At 50.8% G+C, this 25,237-nt stretch overlaps 1 protein-coding gene across 2 annotated transcripts in view; it reads left to right on the top strand.

Moving 5' to 3' along the window:
• The first annotated feature begins 6,254 nt into the window (after window positions 1-6,254).
• LOC149352732 (uncharacterized) overlaps window positions 6,255-25,237 on the top strand; it is a 147,240-nt gene continuing 128,257 nt past the window's right edge. For both annotated transcript variants that reach the window (XM_089581945.1, XM_089581944.1), the window contains exon 1: window positions 6,255-6,675. The gene's annotated coding sequence lies outside the window, so the exon portion shown is untranslated. The remainder of the gene's footprint in view (window positions 6,676-25,237) is intronic.

The following is a 25,237-nucleotide window of genomic DNA, read 5'->3' as shown; positions in this document are numbered from 1 at the left end:
TCGGTTGCGGCTAAAGACTAATGTTTCTTGAGTGCATTTGTGCGTTGGGGACCTAAGTTTGTTTCCTGTGCCCTTAATGCCACAGGTGAGAATGTGGCTAAGATGTCTTTTATGTCGTCAAGATTATTAAATAATCCCCAACAATTCCAGTGTATTAGGAATGCCATTATGATTTTGGGAGATGTATTTTGTAAATTTAGATCCCTGTTTCTTTGGCGCCGGTTATTGGGATTTTTTCTTTTTTTTTCGGTCAAGAGAGCTGCGCCGCCGCTGCAAAGGAGTTGAGCTCGGTGTTACGTCCATCGCCCCACTAGAGCCTTTGGAGAGCCGCGAAGAACCCACGGATGTACTGTTTGTAAGCAGGCCTCTCCCGACTGGGGGAAGCCTTGCGGGCGTCCGACCCAGTGGCCGGCAGGCCCTTTTTCGAGGATGGCAGGGCAGCCTTCGCTGCGTCTGCCCGAGGAACGGATGGCCCTGCCTCAGGCTCACTGTGTGTGGCCTGGGCAGGTGCCAAAGCCTGATGTGGTGCCCCGCGCCGTCGCATCCCATTGGCGAAATTTGTCCTTCTAGCCGCAACAACCACATCAAGACCGTATACCCACCCGCTGCAAGAACTACATCTCATTTCCGTTCTTTTTTTGTCATATCATCTCGGGACTGGAACGATCTGCCGCCGGAAGCCGTACTCATCGTCAACTGCATCGACTTCAAGAAAAAGATTGAGGCCATCCTTATGTAATAAGTAATCTTTATGTATCCTGATATTTATGTACTCTGTAATCTTTATATAACCTGCATGTAATCCGCCCATCCCTCATGTAATGCCCCACAACCGGGGCCTTTGAGGTAATAAATAAATAAATAAATAAATAAATAAATAAATAAATAAATAAAAAAATAAATAAATAAATAAATAAATAAATAAATAAATAAATAAATAAATAAATAAATAAAGTGAGCAAGATTGTTCCCTGGGTTTGTGCAAACATTTCCGTGCTTCCTGGGATGTTTTCCTTAGTTTTAATAGTTTCGAGTTAGCGAACTTTGGCACTGCGTTGCAGACATCGAATTCGTGCCCAATATGCACATTTGGCACAGGGTTGGCGGCCACGGCAACTCTGGGATCCATGGCCAAACCTCTGGCACTTGAAACACCGCCGAGGATTAGAAATGTATGGTCGCACTGCTATTTTCATATAACCTACTTCTATGCAATCAGCGAGTTGCCTGGAGGCGAAAGTCAGAACTAAGTACTTTGTTGGTGTTTCCTTGTCATCTTTTCTGATTTTTATGCGTTGGACATCAGCGGCATTCTGTTTTTTTTTTGAGACCCTCCAGCATTTCTGCTTCAGTCAGGGGGAGAAAATCTTGTTCAGGTATTACGCCTTTGGCAGTGCTGGGGGATCTATGGGCACTAGCGGAAACAGGTATATCTCCATCATCATCAGGAGCAGCAGCCTGGCTACACCCACTGCAGGGCAAAGGCCTCTCCCATGTCTCTCCAGTTAACCCTGTCCTTTGCCAGTTGCGGCCACTGTAGCCCCGCAAACTTCTTAATCTCATCCTCCCATCTAACTTTCTGCCGTCCCCTGCTACGTTCGCCTTCTCTTGGAATCTACTTCATTACCCTTAAGGACCAGCGGTTATCTTGCCTTCGCATTACATGCCCTGCCCAAGCCCATTTCTTCCTCTTGATTTCAACTAGGATATCATTAACCCGCGTTTGTCCCCCCCCCCCCCCCCCCACTCCGCCCTCTTCCGATCTCTTAAGTTACACCTACCATTTTTCTTTCCATAGCTCGCTGCGTTGTCCTTAACTTAAGCTTAATCCTCTTTGTTAGCCTCCACATTTCTGCCCCATAGGTGAGTACCGGCAAGATACAGCTGTTGTATACTTTTCTCTTGAGGGATATTAGCAAACTACCATTCATGATCTGAGAGAACCTGCCATATGGGCTCCACCCCATTCTTATTCTTCTAGTTATTTCTATCTCATGATCCGGATCTGCGGTCACTACCTGCCCTAAGTAGACATATTATCTTACTACTTCCAGCACCTCGCTACCAACTGCGAACTGCTGTTCCCTTGCTAGGCTGTTGAACATTACTTTGGTTTTCTGCATGTTAACTTTTAGCCCCACCGTTTTGCTCTGCCTGTCTAACTCATTGATCATGCTTTGCAGTTCTTGTCCTGAGTGGCTTAGCAAAGCAATGTCATCAGCGAATCGTAAATATGTTTGAGAACTTGGAATACTGTGTTTTGCCTATGATCTGGAGGAGTAGGTCGCAGTTGGCCAGCTTCGTCACCTTGTAGTCAAGGCCCAATGCATTAGTGCGAGATTTAGGAACTATGAAAGCAGGGATGATTCTTGCTTGCTTCTCTGCTACTTCACTATATACACGACGTGGTATCTGAGGTAGGTTTTTTTTTTTTGCTGTCACTACGCAGTGACATCGGTTCGCCCTCGTTTGTGAGTGCGATCATTTGCTGAGAAAAGTATTCCATAAAGAAAATTGTTATTCGGCTAAGGTAGCAGCCGCCCACCACGGAGCCCAAAAAGGGGACGGGACGGAGTTCAAGTCCTGCCCACGACACCTGCACACCGCAACTATAACCAAATATGGCGTAACTCAGGGTGGTTCGCCACACATGGTTAACCGTAGCCGCCCATGAAAAACGAAAAACCGAGAAACGAGGAGGAGACAGGACAGTAGTGAGAAAGAAGGCAGGAAAGTGAAAGATAAAGGGCAGGACAGGAAAAGGCGACTGCCTATTTCACCCGTTCGGGCCAGGCTGGAGGTGCCGTCTACAGGAAGCTGGGGCCAAAGTGGTGTGTTGCCTCCGCCGAGGGGCCTTAAGGATCCAAACGCTCGGCATAGGCTGAACCACCAGGATCCCCTTTTCCCCGGACACGGCTGAGCCCCGCACGGCTAAGCGCGGATGCTCGGGTCCATGGTGGCGCACTGCTCACCATCATCCCCATGCGGGGATGTCCCTGCGGATGCTCAGGAACCCGTGGTGCCGCAAGTCACCAACATCTGCATGTTACAGAAGCCCCTGCGGGGGTACTAACCTAATTGATACGTAAAAATCTTTACTGAACTTTTCAACCACAGTGAAGAGGGGCCAAAAGTTTCAACTACAAAGCTGTAGAGCGTCAAAATTTGCAGAAATGGCACGATGTCATGAAAGTCTTTACTGTACTCCGAAGTTCGAACAAAGGGTGTGAAATCCGAAACAACCATTGTCTTCATCATCAGCCGCCTGACTACTCCCACTGCAGGGCAAAGGGCTATCCCGTATCTCTCCAATTAAACCCAAAATACCAGCGGCAAAAAGGCACTTTTCGGGCCCACTGCGTCCGGCAGCACATGCCCGCTGGCTCCTAACATGGCTAGCCCAATGTTCACGCAGCTGCCGTCGCTGCCAGAATGCGGCCGGGCGTACGGGTCTCGTGCGCCTCTGGGATGTCGCTCGTTGAATATTACGCTCCGCTAAGGAGTGTGATCTAACAAGCGTTCTCTATAAAACTGTTTGCTCAGAAGGAGCGCCATTTGTGGCTTTGTTTGACTCTCTACGACTATCTCATTTAAACTGTTTCGTGCCTCGAACGGCTTGCAAACTGGCTGAAAAATCTTACTGATTATTTTGGTTGGTACGTAGTAAGACGTCCTGCTCTTTGTTCTAGTCGACAGAAATGCTTACTTCACTTTCATTCCGGTAACATGCATCAATCGTTTTCTCTTTGCGTTTGTCTAATTCCGTGACCCGCGTTACTTGTGTATTGCCCACCCAACTTAATTTCTATTTTGCCGTTCACATTCAGGTGGCCATGTGGCGTGGCATAAACGGCATATTTATGCTGCTGTTCTTACATTTGGTTTGAGTCCTGAAGTGCATGGATATGTTCGGGAGATTGTGTAGACACCATAAAAAATCATTGCACTACAGGCGAACGTTAATGAGCACGCGCTTATTTTGGCGGGACCTTCGTGTATTCTGCGCTCTCGTATTTATTCGAGGTATAGCCCTAACGTACAGTATAACTGCAGCGGCGATTCTCCATCGCTCAGCGCTAACGCTGACTGCAACGCTGGTCGTCAAGCTCTGACGTTTTCACGGATAACGTACCCTGGTATCCAGGCACCGGGGGCACACACTATAGACGGAGTCAACGCTGGCTATCCAGAGTGGTCCTTGCATGCCCGCCGCAAGCGTGAGTGCCTATAAACAACAATCGGGTAAGTAGCAATCAACTCTGATCGAGCCATTAAACCGGCGCCTGCAGTGCACGCGACAGCATCTCAGCCAGCGGCACGAGCGTTGCTATAACCTCAGATGAACAGGCACCCCTTGGCGTGTGCTGCTGTGTGCGTGTTGGGGCGGAGGGGAAGAAGTATGGAGGTGTCGACGCTGCTATACGAAACGCCTACGCGAGGGCCTCATCGTAGATATGGGCGCTCACGGCGTTGTTGTGTTGTTGGGATTTGCCCATTCGGTCAGAGATGTCAGCGCCATTATTAACTAGCAGCCAGCCACGCCCTACGGTTGACGCTAACGTAACTGCGACCTTGCTAGGCATAAAACTAACGTCACGTACACAAGTGGGGAAAGGATGCAAAGCGCACCACGTCGCGGGAGTGGAAAGGCTGCGACGGACAAGTCCGCGCGACCTGAGCGGAAATGGCCGCCACCGCTAAACGGTGCGCGTCTTTCGCCCCTCGCCGCTGCGACATCGTCAACGCCGTATACGGCGGTCCATATGGCTGAGCTGGCACAGATGTCGTTCTGCAAGAGACAGCCAGGAGAGAGAAAAGAAGTTTCGGCTTGGGCCCACTACGGAACCATCTGCAGCCGAGAAAATTGGAGCCAATCTCCCCCCATTTTTTTTTTCCGCCATTACCTGCGCCTCCTCCAGTCGGATGTTCGTTACGACGCTCCAGCCAGGAGCAGAGCATGCATTATACCGAGGGTGACACTCGCCCGGCAAAGGAGGCACTCGGAAACGTCGCCGACCTATTTGCAGTGTCATTTGCTGCTTGCGGCCGCCGTTGGCGGCAGGAGAACAAGGGGCCCCCTTCTCCCAGTGCAGTGGGCACCCTCCCGCCAGGCACAAGCGCGAACCCCGGCCGCATAACGAAAAACGCCGCGGGAGGTGAGGAGGGCGCAGACGGCCATCTGACGCGTAGGCAGCACCGTGACGTCAGAGCTGGAACATGCGGGAACGCAGGAAGAGCCCATCTCGGAAGGGCCCAAACGCACGGGGGAACTCAGATTGGCACTAGCGGCAGTAGCACTTCCTTTTCTTCTTTTTTCTTTTTTTTTATTTATGCTCACACTCCCTGTTATCCAGTTATTCGCTTTGGCCACAACGGCTCCACGACTGGGCTTTTGCGCCATGGGGTGCGAATTGAGAACACGTGACGTGCTTCGCTTTTCTTTGCCCTCTTGTCTTGAAGCGGGGGAAAAAATAATAATGACGCTTGCCGACTCGTGATTCTTTTCTCATCGTTTTTTTTTTCTTCATAGCTTACGCGTTTGAAAAATAACGTCCTCGCGGCATGAGTCTTCCTGGTTCTCTGTCTCAACGCGAAATGATATGAAAAGCGACAGTGTGGCATGAGCTATGGCTGCTGGAGATGTCTCTGTCACGAGGTTTCTCGGAAAAAACTTCGCGGTTGGTGCTCGTCGACATGAAACAGAAAGATAAACTCGAGAGAATGAACTCAGATCTGTGAGCGTACGTATATGTTCGTAAATCAGAGCGCAAGCACTGGCGCTAAGAACAGAATACTTGTACTAGTTTACATTCAAGCCTGGTCTACGTGCCAAACGGCATCTTAAGACACGTCTGGCGAAAAGCAAAACCGGGTGTGCACCACGTCCGCGCATCTTTTTCTCTCCTTTGGCGACTGTCCCCTTAGAGAACCAAAATAACGGCTCCCCCCCCCCCCCCCCCCCCCAGGAACCGGTGCTTGTTGTGCAACGGAAGAAACAGCCGGCGCTGTTTCTTACCCCTGAGCGGCGGCAGGAAGCAAAGCGCGAAATATTGCACCCCAACGGCATCGAGCCTACCCGCTTTTCGCTCTCCGCTTCGCGACGCGCGGAGGAGCGCGCTGCAGCCAACGGCGGCCTTTCTTCCCCGTGCGACCCTCCTTCCTTCTGTCGCTCCCGGTCACCCCCTCCCCTACGCGTCAGAGAGAGCGCGCCGACCGAATGCCGTTTTCCCCGCGCCGCTCAGTTCTGGCTTCGACCACCGCCGGTGAGGGCACGGACGCGCTGCGCTGCGCGCTCAGAGGGAGACTCTCCGCTGGACGGGCCGCTCGACGCGAGAGCAAGCCGGCGACAGCGAGCGTGCACGCAACCAGGCGTCCGTAACGCCGGCATGCATCGTTCGCATTCGCCGCTCAACGGAACTTCTACTTAGGCACGCTCGTCAGCTATTTTGTGCGGGTGGAGAAAACTTGAACGCCAGTTTGTGTGGCGAAAAGTGACTGGCAGCGCGCATCTGTGCCTGAAGGACCAGGAGATCTTTGTGGAGTGCCTCGGACATCATCGTTGTGTTCGCTCGCGTCTTCGGCACTGCCACCAAGGCGCATCAGTGGACTGTACAACGGTGGTCACTTCGTCACCTAGAAGCCGGCATCACAACTAGCGTTGAGATAGTGGGGAAGGTAGGTGCATTTTACGTCTCCCCGCTTGACATGAGTGCGAGGAGGTAAAGGCACAAAGGCTGTTACAGTAACGCCCGAGCGTTTTTCCCTCCTCGAACTGCCTGCCAGATAGCCAAATCCCATTGCGAGCGGTGAAAGCGCTCTTACTTTGCATTTCCTTCTCTTTTTTATGTTGCGTTCCATTTCCTCTATGCAGAAGCGAACTCTAAAATCCTGTTTCAAGTTTGTTCGCTCGGCTGTTGTTTCATGTTCCCACCCTCGAATCCTGTTTCCTCGGTCTTGTTTATTTTGTTGTTGTTGTTGCTGTTGCCATCGCTTCTTACCCAGTGAAAAGTGACGCTCGTTGTTTTGTCATTCCGCAGCATACGAAGTGCGTTGGCAAAGTTTTAACATCCTCAACGCGGGGCGACAAGAACAGGTTTTACGCGCAGAGAGAGACTGTTGCGCAGGCATTTCGCCCGCATTTTTTTTTCTTCGAGTGCCTTGCATTGTGCATTGTTGTGCGAGGTGAGCTCTGTGCAACGGCGGTGCCTTCTTCCGTTCAGTGTGCCGGAGCGCGGCCTTCGGCTGTCCCCCCCTTGCCGCAAACGCGCGTCACGCGGCAGCCGGCGATTACGAGCAGCGCTTGAGCCGTCGCCCTTTTGTCTCGATGTTCGGCGGCTCGGATGTCAACACGGCCGACGCGACGACTTCGCCAGACAAGCCGCTTTGGCTCAAACGCCGCCCTGGACAACACTCGCTGTCTGTCGCGCCGACACTGTTTACTTCGCGTGCCGCCACACCGGCCCGTTTTCCTTTTTTTTCTCTCTGCGTGCGTGTGCATGAAAGATTCGTATTTCGCGCGCCACGCGTTTATTCGCCCAGTGGCTCCAATCTCTCTCTCGCGCGCCCTTGTACTTTTGCCGTATTCGCGTTGCGTGTTTTGTGCGCGGCCTGTACGAAACGCCCATGTTCGACATTTTGCGCGCCCGAAGTTGTGTTTGGAGATCCTACAGTCAGACGACGTTCTCACACAGGCACAATGCCCTGCATACTCTTTCGCTATCAAGTTTCAGTCTGAGGTAGTTTACTGCGTTAAGCCACACACTTTCGAGTGCGCCTTTTTTTTTTTTTTTACCCATTATTTTTGTCTACCGTCGTGATGAACGATCCTTGCTCGTTGTCAGCGCTCCTGGGCACGGGCAGCTGCTAGGCGTGAAAAAGTAGTTCTCGAACATCGGAACAGAGAGCCGAAAACTGACGCAAAGGCTCTATATCAGTCCGCTCCCTTCCGAAATTAATTCCGGTAGCAGCGTGCGGCTTTTCCCGCGGGCGTGCACTAAGGCGACTGGCTACTGTGGACGCGGCGCAGTAGCGCCGGCACGTTTGGGCACTGCGTGCTCCAGTGCCGTGGAAGAGGGTGGCAGTATGCAATCTTTTGTTGCAGCGCGTGCGTTTCCTTTTCTGTCGCGCCTTAATGGCAGGCTTTGTAACCGAAAAAGGCAAAGAGTGCCCGCCCGTTCCTACCGCTGCGACTCGTGGGGCGGGGACCGCGGCGGCAAATAAAAGAAACGGAACGCGAAACAATGCAGCGCCGAAACGCGTGACCCGCCTCGAGCGCGGCGCTTTTTTTTTCAGTCGCCCACCCCTGTGCTAGCAACTCGCCTTTCCAAAATAACCGCGAAGTTTAGCAGCTGCGTCGGGGAGAGCCGCTCTGCGCAGATGGATGCTAACAATTCCACTCTGCGTGAAACGCCTGCGAAAGCCTTTGTTACTATCGCGTGGATGTGATGACTCCAGCTGGCAAGCACAGCAGCCTTTGTCAAAAATACACAGCCCACCGGATGTGCTTTTGGCCCTGCATGAGTGGCTCATTTTGCATCGCCAGCGTTTAAATTTCCCACAACTTTAGAGCAACTCCCCAGGACGAAGATTTGGAGCTATCCAAGGGTGCTACAAAAACTACAGCAGGCGGCTTAGAAGGAAAACCGGTTGGCCGTACATTTATGAAAAATGCTGCGCCCGACCGGGTACTCCGATTACGCAGAGTTACCCACTAACCTCTGCGTTTTGCTTGAAAAGTTGTTCAAGTTTTGTCACAGGTCCCGTATGAGCGAGTTCGGTTGTTTACGAAACCAGACAGTAAACAAAACGTGACATCAGAGATGCGTGTGGAAGTTGAGAGGGCAGTTTAAGGTGCGACCTAACGGGGCGTGCGGATCGCGTTGCAGCCAATGTGCCCATGCACGAAAACGACGAGCAGTTGATCGCGCAAGAAACGAGCCCACTTTGAGCGGAAAACGGAACCCCTTATAAACTTGACGGCCATTGTAAAACTCTGTCGCTGTGCTGCATGGACAAAATTAACGGCGTTTATCCATTAGCATTCGCCTGTGTATAACGTTTACGCTCAGTATCCAACCTGTCTTCTGCAAACTTCGCGGTGCTAAAAAAAAAAACGAAAATTTCTTCCACACCAGCCACGAGCACAGAAGTGAGAAGAGGGCAGTGTGTCGTTAACCAGACTGCGATGCTCGCAGTTAAGTGAAAAACGAAGCGCGAAATTGACAGATAAACTGAATTATAGAGATTGCGAAGGTGGACGCGTGCAGAACAGTGTCGCAACGTCGGGTTTAGAGGGGTTAAAAGGACCATCCAATATATTTTACTGGTTAGCCCCGGCGAAATCACTCTGGCGAGAACACGCATCGATGTACGAAGAAAAGCTAGCGATAAATGTATGTGCCTTCGATCATCGCAGTAGCATAAAACGCAATTGTCTGTCTGTTGTAATTGTACAGTCCGTGCGTATTTTTTTCCCTGTATCCCTGCCCAGAGGGTGTTGCCCTGTCCCGCACTTTTAAGCGCTGGTATTTCTCTTCTTTCCCTTTGCATGACTTGACGCGCTCTTTTTGATTGCCTTTCTCACACCTGGTAAACTTAGTTCGTCAACGTCTGTTTTTATTCCACTGTAGCCATCGAGTTGACGCCACAGCTGGTCTACTCATCAAGGCGAAGATGTACCGCGTATTTTCTATAGTTCGCCTGCCTTAGGGGTCTGGGCACTGGCCAATATCTTGTAGGCAACGCATGCATGCAGTAGTTTTGCGTCCGAAGAGTTTCGTGCGCAGGAGGTATACCTCATGGCTTGGATGAACGCCTTCCCAATGTGTAGAGGGCATGAAAACGAAAGGTCCGTTGTTGACGATACTTTTGACGCAGCTAGCGGTACGCCTATTTTCGCGGCCACACTTCGAAGGGGCGGAGCGCAGAAATGGCAAAACACCCGCGTACCGAAATTTCAACTCACGTTAAAGAGCTACATGTGGTCGAAAGTAGTGACAGTGATAATCCTAATCAAATTTTATTGGCGATTGTACACGCAGTCGGCAACGCGGCTTATATAAATCTCGCGACCTGTGTGGATGGCTGGAATAGAGCATATCAAAAGCAAACATGAACGCGCGTCAGTCACATGGTTTAGGGGAATACCACAGTGGGGAGCGCAATTCACGCAATCGAATAATCACAGTTGAAATCTGAGAGTAACCGTACGGCTACATAGGAAAGAAGATTTGAGTTTGCTGAATTTTTAAGCAATGAGCGAAAGCGCTGACAGGTACACATTTTAACCGAAATGTTGATAGTTGTAGGAAAATGGTATTCGAGTTTATTCTGTCCTGTGAATTCCACTTTGCCTTTGGGTATTCCCGTAGATCTTGACTATACTCCGTTTCTTTCTTCGACTTGTGGATTAACGTGTCCTCGGTCTGCCACCTGCTAAGCCGTGTTGGTTAGCTTAGTTAGTAGCTCGCTAAATATACTATAGTCTCCCTTTGCAGCCGCATACATGTATGACTGCGCTTAAGCGGATGGGAATTGCAACAGCTTCGTGGTATTACGTTTGCACAACACAAGACGGGCAAGAGTGACACAGCACAAGGCGCTTCTCTCTAGCACTCGCCTTGTGTTGCGCAAACCGATTACCTGGCCCAGCAACAAGTTTTATTCGTTGCTTTGGTGCACGTTGACGAGAACGTTCACGCAACGGGAAACTAAAAAGTTATTGTTGGTTGTTTACCGTTTTTTCGAATTGTATCGCAAGGCCCCGGATTAATTTATGCCATTGCTGGGGCTGTTCACCGAAACCTCAGGAGACATATGGCGCTGCATTCTGCCTCCTTCGGAATGCTGTACGCCGTGGGCGGGGTTGAAGCGGCGAACTCGTCATGGGCAAGAAATGACAAGTCAATCGATTACTGCACCAGATTTTATGAATGAAATCGAAACGAAGAACAGACAAAGCAGTGCTGACAAAGGGTGCACAGAGTCATGGTCATGTCGCAGACAGAAAGCAATAACGGCGGAGAAGCGTGCAGAACGTTGAGCCCTTAACTGTACGGCGCCCCACGAGGTCCACGGTGACCACTTCTGGGCGCAATCTGTTTACCTGTTCATTTGTTAACTCGGCCTAATTAATGAACTGTTCAAGGACTCTAGACAGCCGGACTGTTAACGCCAGGGCTGCATGTCGTCTAAATAATTTATGACGTCGCGACCTCTAAAAGTTTTCTCTATCCTGTAGCTATTATTTCCTCCTCTCTTTTTATTTTTTTTTCCCTTTCTCTACCCCTCCTCGCGTGCGCAACAGTGAGGAGTCTTGTTGCCGCGCCCGCGCATGTTATGGCTCCACTGAGGACAAGGGGAAGGGCCTCCAGCGATGGCAGAGGAACAGCGGAATGGAACGGAAACCGCATTACAGAGTGCCGGTGCTCACCTTTGCTCTTTGATTGGGGCTAGTCAGGCTGCATGTTGTCGCTGCAAGTTCATTGATGTGACGTTAGCCGAGCGATTAATAGATAGGAAAATACTGCTAGCTGTGCGAAGGTAGTGTTGATGAGGTTCTCGCTATTGTATAGGCTCGAACAGAGCCGTTGTCCCAGTAATTCGCGCAGCACGCTACGCTGTACTGTGTGTATGCGCTGCGGAGTCCTCGCAAACGCGAACATGTTTATGCTGTTGATAAGACCACGTTCCATTGTCTTGCGCTTTCCTCCTCATCTTTTGCGTTTATTTTTCCTTTTGTCACGAACGCCTGCAGTACAAAAGCGCGACGGCGAGATTGGCATCTCGGCAGCATGGAACGGACAAGCCATTAAATTTTCTCGTTTTTTTTTTCTTTTAAAGCACTAAACACATCATTGCCAGCCTCAGAGATAGCGCATTCTTGTTGCTCTTGTCTACCTTGAGCCTGTCGCCCGGGCGTTCATATCATTTCGTGGCTTATTGACATGCGTGGAATGAAATTCAGCTCATGGATAAGACTCTTGTCGTGACCCAGCCTCGTGCGACTCTCGGGAGCTATTCATTTGGCGTGAAGGCGCATTCGTGAGATGTCGCTAACCAAGGCTCGCAGTGGTGATAACTAAAGAGGGTTTCTTTATTTCGCAGACAATCACACCCATGGCAAGGCGCCGTTTTCTAGACTCAGCTTTGCCTTTGCACATTACCGTCGTCTTCATTGCAGCAGTTGAAATATTGGAGGTTAATGCAGACAACCTTACGTTCAGATACACGCAGTAGTCAGCTAAGAAGGTACGCAAGCATACTATATTGAAAGTTTTAGAGACTGGGAGTTTGTGTGGGAATATGTAAGATTTCGCATCGAGTCGGCGCGCTGTCTCGTTGCGTTTATTTCGCCTGTACTGTTCGGGGCCGTCGGCACTGTGGAACGATAAAGTCAAGCAGAGAGCAGTCAAAAAATGGGCGCCCCGACGGCGCCGTCGCATCGCATCGGTGCCCGCGGTGTCTTGGCGACGCAGCGCGCTTTTAGTCGCTACCGTCTCGCTTCACTCGTCGGCCGGCTAAGAGTCTGCGCTCGTATTAAGGCGGTTACGAAAGTGGCAGCCGCACCGCGTAGTTCTGCTCGCGAAACGCGTATTCGATCAGTCGAAGCCGAATCGCTAAGTATCGAAAACCTTGTCAACGCGAGCTGCTGCCCGGCGGGCACAAGGCGGCCCTTGAAAGATTTCTGCGAGGCTGCTCTTACGAAGAGCCAAGGACTGTTAGCCTGGGGGGGGGGGGGGAAGGGGGGGGGGGGGGGGGGGGGGGGTTCGCGCATGCAGGCTATCACCACGTGCTTGGTCAGTAACGCACTCGGCTCCTGCGCGGCGCGAGTTATAAAGTCTGCCCTCGGGGTGGCATAAGACCGAATGCGTTAGTCCATTGCAAACCTGCGGGTTCATGCGAGCCACTCCCCAAATGGTAACGTTGCGTTATACGCAGAAAGAGGTGACCTTTGACTATCAAAATAGGAGGGATGCGCAGATGGATTGCGATATTTCTTGCGACGGGATTGAAAGGAGCCTTTATATGTTTATCGGGGCACTATCTGAATTTGCGACGCTTTCGGAGTGTTTCTGCAGTTCTCTTGTCGCGCGAAAAAAGCACTCACATACGTGTCTGTAAACTCAGTATTTCCCCAGCAGTACTTGTCACCTAACAAACTTCAAAGATCTGGTCTTTATCCCATCTTTGTGGGTGCGTGTGCGTGTGTGCGTGCGCGCGTGTGTGTGTGTGTGTGTGTGTGTGTGTGTGTGTGTGTGTGTGTGCGCGCGTGCGTGCGTGTGTGCGTGCGTGTGTGTGTGTGTGTGTGTGTGTGTGTGTGTGTGTGTGTGTGTGTGTGTGTGCGCGCGTGCGTGCGTGTGTGCGTGCGGTGCGCGTGCGTGCGTGCGTGCGTGTGTGCGTGCGTGTGTGTGTGTGTGTGTGTGTGTGTGTGTGTGTGTGTGTGTGTGTGTGTGTGTGTGTGTGCGTGCGTGCGTGTGTGCGTGCGTGTGTGTGTGTGTGTGTGTGTGTGTGTGTGTGTGTGTGCGCGCGTGCGTGCGTGTGTGCGTGCGTGTGTGCGTGCGCGTGCGTGCGTGCGTGTGTGCGTGTGTGCGTGTGTGCGTGTGTGTGTGTGTGTGTGTGTGTGTGTGTGTGTGTGTGTGTGTGTGTGTGTGTGCGCGCGCGCGCGCGCGCGCGCGTGCGCGCAAAAGGAACCCGATGAACTGCGGCGGGAAGGCATCGACAGAATTACGTCATAGCACTGTGGCACTGCCTTGCAATTCCTTAAAGAGTGTTTCCTTTATACGACAAACTTGAAAGATGAGGCTCTATGGGACATACGGGCGGCGAGCAGGCAACAGTAATAAAAACTCGCCTGTTTGAACAAGCTCCTTGTCCTTTGCATTCATTTCAGCAGCTAAACGCATGCCCGTTCTGAGGAGAACACCCAAGCTCAAATCGCACAGTTTAGGTATGTCAAAAAAAAAAAAAAAAACAAGCAATACCTAAAATACCAAACCCGACACATGAGCACTGGGAGGAGGTGCCGTCCAGCTTGGACCTGGACAACCAGAGGAACCTGATGATCAAGATCCGAGTGGCAGCAGCTTCCACTGGAGTCTTGGACGGAGGAAACCACTCACGCTACATCATATAAAGAAAATTGCCGCCGGTTTAGCATATCTAAGCACAAAATATTGTGCGAAAGCATACAGTTTCCTGTAGGAGGACACCACCGCCACGCACCTGAAAGCGCGAGTGAGGTGTCCACTGATCCGGGAAGCCAGTTATGCGCGTCTTCAACTTTTTCATCGTCGGTGTCAATTTACTTAATGTACGCCGGCGGCCTATGCCCCAGTGCCGCGTTTCTTCAGAAATTCTGTCGACACCAACGCGTTTTGCTCGAGTGCCGTGTTTCTGCCACAACGTTGTCCACGCCAACGCATGCAGCGCACACCTCTCTGTCACTACCGCCACGTAGCTCGAACCACGAATATTAATTTGATAGTAGCATTAGTTGAAGAAGACTATGTGCAGTGCACAGCGCGAGAGTGCGTTGCAGTTTAAACTCGAGGTGTGTTCGGCTGCGGCGACAGCCTAGTGCTCTGGCGCAGCGGCCTGCGAAGCCGACCTGTGCGCGCCGCCTCGGGCCCGAATCCTAGTCATGGATATTTGTTTAGTTTTATTTATTACTTACACTTGCCACAAACCCATAAACACTGCAAGCATACAAACGTCTCAAGATTTCGATCGGGATTGACCCATCGGAATAGTGCTTTCGCTCTAATATACGAGAAGCAAGTTGCCCATGTACGGTACAACTGCCGGGACTGATAACCAGGACAGAACCGTCTGATAATCTCTCATTCGTTCAGGCCGGCCCCAGAGACGCACTGTAATCCCCGCTGGCCTTTAGCCGCTGTCTATTAAAGTGCATTTGGCCTCTTGCTTCTTGGTGAGATAGAGAACAACGATTTTCGCCGATTTACTACGCGAACACCCTCTTCAGTTTTCGAGTGTTGTACGCAATGTCGCCTTCGCGAGTATATTCATATCAAGTAAATCGTAACCATGATGCGGCCGACCTCCCATCGAAGATAGTTGGGTTTACTAATGAATTTTGCGAGCAATTCAGCATTCCGAAGGAGAAGGTGTAACGCCGGTCGCGACGACTGCGATTAAATGAGGCGGAAGGCTGCACAGCCTCACCAGTGAAACGAAAACGTCAACAAGAGTGGGACCGCAAATCTCCGCCTGGTGCTAACAAGCAACACTTTCTCAGCGTACGCTGTTCAAATTTGCCCCGACACACCGGAATGAGGAAATGACTCGTTCCGCTGGTTCCAAGTGGATGTCGGCGGGGAGAAAGCCTGGCCTCGCAAACCTCTCGAGAGGCGCAAGCCAGCCATCTGTTAGTCTTGCAATTCACCGCAGGGCGGGAAGTTCGACCGAGCTGGAGGCCAATCAATGCCAGCAGTGGAAGTAGCAAACAGGGTCTCGTAGCGCCAGTCGTTTGCGATCGTTGAGCGAACCCCGGCAGTTTGTTCCTCTTTATTTCCTCTATGTCCCCCTTGAGTAGATGTGCGGCGTGCTTCCCGCTATTTTGTTCTTAATTAAGGCGCTTGTGGCCGCTTCTTTACTGTAATAGGGAGGCAACCAAGATTATACCTTGCTGTCATTAAAAAAAGAGAACATTGAGCATTTTGAGTTACAATAGTGCGTTAAGGAATCCCCACATTTAGCTTTCGGAACGAAAACTCGTTTTGCGCACACGGCAGACGATAGGAACGCTACAGCCTCTCTTGCAAGAAAGGAACGTGAGAGTTCAGTCTGCTGAGAGTGAGGATTACACTCGCGCTAGTCGTGCCGTTGTTTCTTTTCGGGTTAAGTGAAGTCGAGCTTAATAAGTCTAAAAGTTTTGTGCTGTTTTGTGGCATGCCGTCTACTGCTTCCCACGCTTAGGTTTTATTGCCTTCAATAATGAACTGCAAAGAAAGCTGCTGAGCGCATTTAAATTAGGTTCTTTCTCCTGTTTTCTCATCTATTTCCTCACTTCTCTCGGTTGAGCTTGACCTCACCAAGTATATTAATACTGAATTTATCTACCTACACAACCGCGGTAACAGCAACTTCGTCAGGGCGCGGCCTCTCTCCTTAAGACACCCTGCTCCGCTCTCCCGGTCTGGTTGTCTCCACTACATCGAGCGTCTCTCGATGCCTCCTCTCAATGAGTCCTCCTCTCGAGCGGACTTCGCTCCTTTTCAAATTCAAAAGAAGGCAGTCACTGAGCACCATGGCCGGATCGGATGACAGCTCTTCCCGGGGCGGCGCTCTCTCTTACAGCCGTTGTTACGCCTCTACTGCTTGCCCTCCCCGGCGCCAGCTCTCCCACAAGTTCGTACACACACACACAAAAAAAAAAATGAGCAAAAAATTATCAGTGCAACAGACGGGGCTAGAAGGGAGACACAGGCGCGAGCGCTGCAGTTCTGAGGCATGCAGCGACCGCCACGGCTTGGGCCGCTCGCGCGCACACACACACGCACACGCATACAGCTCGTTCTGTCCGTGCGCCAGGGCGACCCAGTGGCGCGCGCAGGCGCTAAAAGGGCTGTTTTCTTTACCAAAGGCACGGCCGGTCGGTTTCGCGCGCTCCCCTCGAGACCGGCCGGGCCAGAAACCGTGCTCAGTGATGGTCCGCTCTCGCAATACCGGAGCGAGGCAGAATATGTGGCAGGCATGCGGCCATCACCCGCATCACTCTCTTACGTGCTCAATACGCGTCTGTCTGCTCTTCGAACATGCAAGCGCGGGCGCGGCTGCTATAAACGTGCGAACGGGGTGGCAGTAAAGGGAGGGGGTTAATGGCTGTTTTGTGTTCCTAAGAACCTCCTGTAATGTCTACGATACAAGGTTTTCAAAAGCAACCCTAAAATAATTTTTAAACAGCAAAAAACTCGAAACCGAAACCGGGGAGGTGCCTTCGTGCGGTATTGACTGTGACGTCACTCTCTTGTTCGCCGCGCTGTGAAGTCCCCGAAGATATCTCAACTACCCTGAGCCGCGCTGTCGACGTGACTGAAAGCGCGGAGAACAGCTTTTCCGAGACCAGCGAGTTTTAGAAGACGACTCATTCGACGATTTTGGGCTGGACGAGTCGCCTTTCAGGTATGATCAAACGCCGCGCGAGCCAGCCGAGTCACACCACAGGCCGCGTCACCTGCAGCATGAGACGGTCTGAACTCGGAGAAGTAAGTACTTGAGTCTTTTCTCGTGCATGCATTTGTGACACAATCGTCAGAACAAAAATTAATGTTATGCTCCCGCTGACAGCTGTTCGTGTGGCGAGTGCCGGCCGGCCCAGTCTGATGAAAGAATCTGCTGCCGGAATGTTGCCGCGGTGCACAACGTCCTTACAGGGGCATGCATCACCAACAGTCCTCTCTTTGCGAAGCTTTGTCTCGACGGCGAGCTTTTGGAAGTGAATTCACGTCAGCTACAGTTCTACAATCCAACATACTTTGAGCACGGTTACAGCGGTCCGCTTCCTTTTCACGGCCGCGCTTCGTTCAGCTGGCCGCTGCGATGCGCGGTTGTACTTGATAACGTTGGCACAGAATCTGCCTTCAAGTACCGGCTGAACGAAGCCTAAGCGAGTCCAAAGCTCTCTCTGAGGTACACGCTGTCTTCATAGCAATCTGGCGCGAAATGTTCCAAGCACAAGCGGGAATGCTCCGTCGGAGACCAGCTGACACAGCGGACAGCTCTCACCCACTTGTCGCGAAGGTTCTTATCGCTAGGAAACCTATGGTAGATATCACGCCCATTGTCACAGATGAAGAGTTTGTGCACCTCACAGCACAACAGAAGTTGCCGTGACCCATCACTCTGGCGTACACATCACATCAAGCACGTTGAGACGGCGCGATATTGCTTAGGTGGTCGAAATAATTCCGTAGACCTCCACTACGGCACCACTTTCTTCCTTTCTTCTTTCACTCCTCCCTTACTTACGTCGCGGTTCGGGTGTCAGTTACTGCGTCATTTACTTCCCTCAAAACCAATTTTCAAAGTTTTCCCCTGCACTGCCAACGCCAGCGCGCGCCCGACCAGCTTGACACGCCGGCACGCCAGTGGCGTCACAGTACAGGGTGGCCTGTAGAAGTTGCTCGATCAATGGGTGCCGCTCTCGTCGAGGAGCGCTTGTCTTCAAAATTCGCTTGCGGAAAACCTACGCTGCTTTCAGGTGCGAAATTTTACATGAGACATCAGACTAACATAAAGAATACAGACTTAAAATTTCATTTCGATCGATGCACATCGAAAAATCGCCGGAGTTGCCCTTTAAGGACTTCAACTTGCCATTGGCATCCATATCGCCTTTAGAACCGGAAGCCCAGGCCCGCTTCCAGAAAACTTCTTCAATGTGGTGTGCTGCGTGATTTACTGGCCTACGAGCGCTGGCCAATGTGTCAGCCAACGGAAGGGCGCCTGCCGGTCTTGGATCGCACGTACATAATTAAATGTGAATCACGTCCAAGGTTTACAAAATATCTAACACATAAAATCGTTGCGAAATTGACTCCGCGCGACAGCTGGTCCATTGTTCCAAGCAACCAGACGATAATCCGATCACGAAACACTATACCAGAAGGCCACTGGCTAATCACAAAACTCCTCCACGAAAGAAATGTTTCGTTACTGTCCTGCGGCTGTATCTATGACAACGATACGGATTTCAGATTAACCTTGTTTAATATTTATAAAGGCGGGTACTTATTCCTGGTGGAGACAAGCTTGAGTTTGCACTTTATAATGATTAAATCTATTGGCCACTCATTGCATCTAAGAACTACTGTGTTAAATGAGACGGAAGAGCGTACCGGTCGCCATTATTTGATTCTTAGCTACAGATAACTAAGTCATATGACTATAAGTGCATAAATGAATAAAATCAGATAGGCAGATCAATAATATTGACCAGGAAAGGTAGCAAACCGAAAGCAGAGCCTTGCAGCCCGCCAAACCGGACGCAGGTAAACGACGAGTGTAATTCATTGGGAGCACGCGAAACAAGTTGACAACGCTCACTGAACAAATAAGCCCCACTGCCAAGTTAGCAAAACAGGGTCCAAGATCAGTGTGGACAGCTCAAGAATGGTTTTATTTTATGGAGTACTTTAGAGGCATTGTAAGTATAACACTCGAATTAGGGGAATTGAGTTTACACTTAAGCAGTCACGGCTGGCAGGAAATCAAAGCATGCATGCAATGTGCCACGCGAAGTAGCAATTACTATGCAAATTGTGCCGGACTTTCTAACGTTGTCTTTATGTTTTGTATTGCAAGCCTGCCAGATTTAAAACGCAGCAGGGCATTCAATACGAGTGACATCCTTAATTTCTGCGTGATAAAAGGAAATCTTGCAGAGAAACAAACTTTAGACCATATCGGTATCACGTATATATTACTGCTATAAGAACGCAATTTCCTGCCACTGACGTCGACGATCGGGCGCTGCGCGGACATCCATTTATGCGATGCTGCGATCCAGTCGCCGCGATTGGTTGCTCCGCCAAAAAAAAGGAAACAAAAAGAGAGAGAGGGAGACGCGGGTCCGTTCTCCCGCTGTTCATCATAGTGGAGCAACGCGCGCGCCATAGCTCGTTGAACTCGGGTGTCTTAGCTCGGGGAAATCGAAAAGATGATCGACGAGCGCAACAAACTGAGCCGGCCGTAGTAGTGGGTGATTCTCTGTGCTTTGCGAGCGTACCCCCTCCTCCGTCACCCCATTCTGCTTTGTTTTTTTTTTTTCCTTGTGTAGGCGTTGCCGGTTGTTTCTCCCACATCGCGAGTAGTGGTATATGACCGTCAGTGATCTCTAACGAAAAGGTGCGCGCACTCTGAAAAGGCGGTTTCAAATTTTTTGAGCAGTATTATTATTCAAAATACACGGGTCGTACTGCTCGATGATGTCCAAAAAACGGACGTCCCATAAAAAAAAGAGCGTCTCATACTCGGCACGGAGTTGGCCAAGATATATATCTAATTTCACAGTCCGCGGCCAACCCTGAGATTTTACTCCGGTTCTGTTGAATTTTGATTCTTTTCGGCTTTCGGCATTGCCTGTGGCGACGTCACGCCTCGCTCTCGCCGAGGTCTACTAGTCCGCTCAGTGAACGAGGAGGACGGAGCAGAACCCAAGAAAAGAAAGTCGTTATATTAAATGTCGGCCCACGCCTGGTGAAGACCCATTCCCAAACGTCAGTGGCGGACGGCGTCTGCGACGAGGAAGTCTAAGAAAAGCATATCTAGCGGAAGCTGTCATGGCGCGTCACCGGAAATCGCCGATGTCTGCGCCGGGGGCCGCCGCAGTTCACACCAGCGCTTAATGGTCCAGCATTGCGAGGCACGTCCTCCGAGACGATCGCGCTTGTACGCTGCGGTGCAGGCATCCTTAGCGTGCCACTGCAATGCAGGCACACCGAGCAACTTGGTTGGCTCGCCAGCCGTGAGTGTCAGCGGAAAGCTGAACGCACCAACCCGAGAAGGCGTACTTTTCTCGGTGACACGCAGTTTAGCTTGGGCAGGTCCTAACCATAATTTCGCAGCGCGGACAGTCAGCGCAGTAAATCTTTTATGACGGTCAGAGTTGTTGTCTAGTCGGTTTACTGTTTTTTCTCCCCCTTTAAGGCGGGTAATTGGTCGCATCTCCACTGGAAGTGGTGCAGAACTCTTGTACGTGGTCAGCGTCACGACCTAAAACTTGTGGAACAAAAAATAAGCGATGGAGTTGTCTGGGGGTTTAGCGTTCCAAAGCGACACAGGCTATGAGGAACGCCGTAGTGAAGGGCTCCGGAAATTTCGACCACCTGGGGTTCTTTAACGTGCACTGACATCGCACAGTACACGACCCTCTAGCATTTCGCCTCCATCGAAATGCCGCCAGGGTCGAACCCGCGTCTTTCGGGTCAGCAGCCGAGCACCATAACTACTGAGCCACCGCGGCGGCTTTAAGTGATGGAGTGTCGTCAGTCACGACTGAGGACACTCCATGCCGCCGGTAGTTATTTTTTTTTCTTTTGCTTTATAATTAATTTATTTAAGCGACAGATTGATCATAGTATAATTTTCGCATTGATCATCACCACAAATGAAAAAAGAATGGAGGCATTCCCCTAGGCACCTTGGTTTCGGCGACTGTTGGCTTCCTTCATTTGTATGTCAAACGAGCCCTCATTTCCCTCCCCTTGTCTGCTAACGATTGTCCCGACGACATTCGTGCCTACAGCAACTTGCTGCGATTTTTGCTTTTTACATTTTGACAGGAGGAACATGCCCGTAAAAGAAAAATTGATACATGGCTCTCAAGACACTGCTCTATTCTGTGACGGCTTCTTTCACGCAGAGTCGCTGTGCAAACAATATAGCCCTGGGTTCACAGACGTCGGTTTTCTGTGAATATATTAATGTAAATTTTCCTGCGGGAACTAAGGCTATCTGCTTATTTTTATCCCTAGGATATGACACCTAGCCGGCGCGATTATACTGATCTGCACTTTCTCGGAAAGCGGTCGGGCGAGGGGCGAAAAACTCCTGACATTTAAAGGTCGCTCCAAGCGCGTGAGTATGAAATTGTATCTGAATCAGTGGCGACGTTGGGGAAAAAAAAATGATGGGCTAAAAAGTAGAAACGAAAAATGAGCGCACATTTGTCTCGAGATTAAATGCATAGGTGTTTAGACAGACATTTTATTTTCCCCTTTTTACGGTATTTCCATCGCTTCATTTCTTGCTTCGGCGTTAAAGTCAACCAAGTAGCCGGAATTCAACGCGTTTGGAAAGCACACTCATGGTTTTGAGACGGCGATACGAATTCGGCAACACTTTTCGTTACATTAAGCTAAACCCGTTGTATGACGTCAAGAATACACGCATGCATGCTCATGTTGTTATGATTTTGAAGGCTGCAAGAAAGTGGCATTAAGCGCACCGCTGCCCATCTGTAATAGTCTGCGTGCTCTTATTTTAGTATCTCTCCACCCTGGGAAAAGAACAAGTGAGAACGAAAAGCTTTCGGAATAAAAAAGAGGGAACGCTTTCTTGCGACGCGTTCAACATCGAAAACAGCAGCTGCGATAGACTGCGTGTCGTGAGCAGGCTTGACACCGAAACGGCTGGCCCTTCACGCGAAAAGGAGCCAGCGACAGCAAGCGATCCTTGCGCAACTCAGAAGTTGAATGAACCGGTCGGGTGGCATAATGCACTTACGTTTCCCCAAATGAATAATGGCGCCGTTGGCGGCGGCCTCTTTTTCTGCTGTCGTAAACGTCAGGAGAGAGATGCCTTGTTCTTTTCGCAGCGCTGTTCACGTCGCTTCTCTGCACGCCGAGACGACGACGCCTGAGTACGTGGCACACACGACGTCTTGCCTGCGACTCGGGTCCGGCGTTCGCTATTTGCACGGCTAAACACGCCGTAAAGTTCTCTCCGGGGGGGCTCAGGCGTACAGAACGCGGTGCACATCTGCCCGCCGCAGCGTGTTTTATGGGCGACGTCGAGGCTCTGCACTCGAGATCGTCGTAGGTGGCCACGTCACACCGTTATAACTTCACCTCTGTCCTACAGCGCGCATCAATAAAGCCACGACTGCTGCTGGTCGTCCGAGGTATACGTGGTGGTCGTGCAAGGAAATATTAGGATCTTTCTTTTTTTCTTACGGTAATTTCAGGGGCTTGCGTTAGCTAAAGGTTTACCACTACCCGGCTTGCCCGCGTAAGAAATCGCCCCCGATGGTTGGAAGTAAATTGTGGTACTTCTGCCGCCTCCTTGCACTCTTATGAGTCTACATAAGGCGGAAAGAGTGAGTCCCGGGCAAAGGTTATAAGGAAATAGATTGCGAGGTTTTATGCGTCGTCCGAGTACGGGGAAACAAACAGAATAAGAAGATTTCAGGTTGTTTCGACGAAGAGTGAACAGTGGGCGCGATCGCTTCTTGCTATCTGCGATTACGAAATGAAAGAACATTACGCGTGCCCAGATACGGCTAGGCATCTTTATATTCTCTTCCCAGACACGTCGCACTCACGACGGTAGGAATGGGGCCAGAATTCCTCGCTCCAAACGAGCCCAAAGCGCGCGAAGTGTATTATTTACCTTTGATTCCTTGTGTTGAAGGGTATACGTAGCGTAGAGAAGTGGCGATTCTTTCACGCCTCCATTCTTTTTACATACATTGCGTCATTCACTCAACACACTGCAGCAACGCTGCAGGAAGCGGATCGTAATCTTTTAAGAAAGCTTTGACGCCCTCTTGTCAATAATTTAAGCGTCATGTGTGTCTCTACTCTGTCCTAGGTGGCACCGCCATGTATAGACCTCTTTTCCAGCATCTACAAGGTGCAACAGCGATAAAGATTGAATTTCACGTTTCAATTCGTTCTAAAATTAAAATTATTGCTTCTCGCCAGCCCCGCAGTCGCCGGCGGGGAATGAAAAGAAAAAAAAAACAAGATAGTTCAGAAGAAAAAGGTCGCCTTTCATTATCGCAGCTTTTACCGTATGGTTGAAATTTGTTACATGCTCCTGAGAGTGGAAGAAGGGCCTATGCCAGCATGTAGTCTTCAGACGCGACAGAGATACTTGTGTGTTCGGTACTTGGAACGAAGTAGGATGTCATCTGCACTCCTTTGTTCAGACGAGACCGACAGAAAGGGAGATATATGTTAGCACGCTACATGATGAATGCGCCTCGCCACCAGACACTCCGTCGCGCTTCCCTTTCATTTTTTTTTTTTCTCGCGTCTTCCTTTCTTTTGCTGGCCGTTTTCCTTTCTTGTTTCCCTTCGGCCCGTCTTTCCGTTTTTCACGCTTGCAGCGCGCGCCGATGCGGGGGAATATGATGACTGCCGAGATGCAAAGGAGGCGTACGCGTACGACACGTCGATACGTTGTTGCTCAGTGCCAGGTGAAAGGAAACGCGGCAGCTCCAGAGTCCCCCGTACTGGATCGCGACACCGCGGTTCCGCTCCGTTTCCCCCGCGCTGTCGCCGGGCCAGGCTGCGAGTTGTTTAAAATTCTCTCCTTTCTCATGTCGCAGCCTATATCCAGTGTCTCAGCTAACGACCCACGAAGCTGTCTACTCGCGAGAAAAGAAATGTGCGGCGGGGGAGCGAGATCCGGAAAACACCGAAGAAGAAGAAGAAGCGCGACGCGTGAACCCGCAAAATGCATATCAGGTTAGCCCGAAAAGACAGAGAGAGACAGGGTCAGAGAGCCTTTGTATCGCGCGCCCAGAGTATACTCTCTTTTTCGTTTGCGTATGCTTGGCGTTATTCGTGGCGGGACGCTTTCTCAACATCACGCACCCCCGTTTTCTGTTCCGTGGCACCTACGAGAACCTTGGCGGGATTTTTAAATTTATTCGTTTGCTCGTACGCGGTGCGCTGTGCGTGCGTTAGTGCTTGTGCTGTTCGCGCACCGGGTTCGTACACGGTGCCCGAGAGCGAAGAAAGAGAAGCACCGCGTGACAGCGTGATGGAACACGTGAGGCCGAAGATCGGGCAAGGGAGGGAGCTGCAGACGCCGCCGCAAGAGGTGTCTGGAAAGGTCTTTCCAGCGCCTGATCGATGGACGTATAAGAAAGGCGAAACTATGCCAAGTATGTCCCTATAAAGCCTTGTCCGTGGCGAGCGAGCGCCCTCACGTTTGCCTCGGCGTACAGAGAGAGAGAAAGCGCCTTGGCATTCTCATACACGGTTCCCTCTCCCCCTCTCTTCTTCACGCCTCCCGTTGCGAACAACACAGTTCCCGCGTTGTGCACCTTGAGGCCAGAAAATTGCGCGAAAACCGAGCCGTGCGAAAGCTGCCTGACGCTGGACTGGAACAGGAGCCTGAGAGGAGTCTCGAGTCTTTCTAGTCTTTTTCGTTTGTTTGTTTGTTTGCTTGAGCCACGATGAAAAAACAAAAGATGAAGAGGAAGCAGAAAGGAGGAGACGCGCTACATTTCACTTTGTTTCGGCGCTGTTCTTACGGCTTTCCCGGTTTTGCCCGCGTTCCGACGAGCGACGGAGGAGGGCCGCTCGATTCCGCTACTTAACGAATTTCTCATGCCATCCGGCCATGATCTTGGCGCGGGTTCTTTGGAAGTTTCATGACCACAGCGCTGTCACTTACGCTCTGCGTCTGGCCTAATGATTGTGAGAATGCTTGAATTTTTCGACCTTCAGTCAGGACTCAGCAGCAGTTTCTCCTTGTATAG

This window comes from Amblyomma mixtum, chromosome 3 (assembly GCF_055824585.1).
Source record: "Amblyomma mixtum isolate Tamu chromosome 3, ASM5582458v1, whole genome shotgun sequence".
Classification (NCBI taxonomy): domain Eukaryota; kingdom Metazoa; phylum Arthropoda; class Arachnida; order Ixodida; family Ixodidae; genus Amblyomma; species Amblyomma mixtum.
Note: the sequence above shows the minus strand (reverse complement) of the source record. Positions and strands in the feature narration are given on the sequence as shown.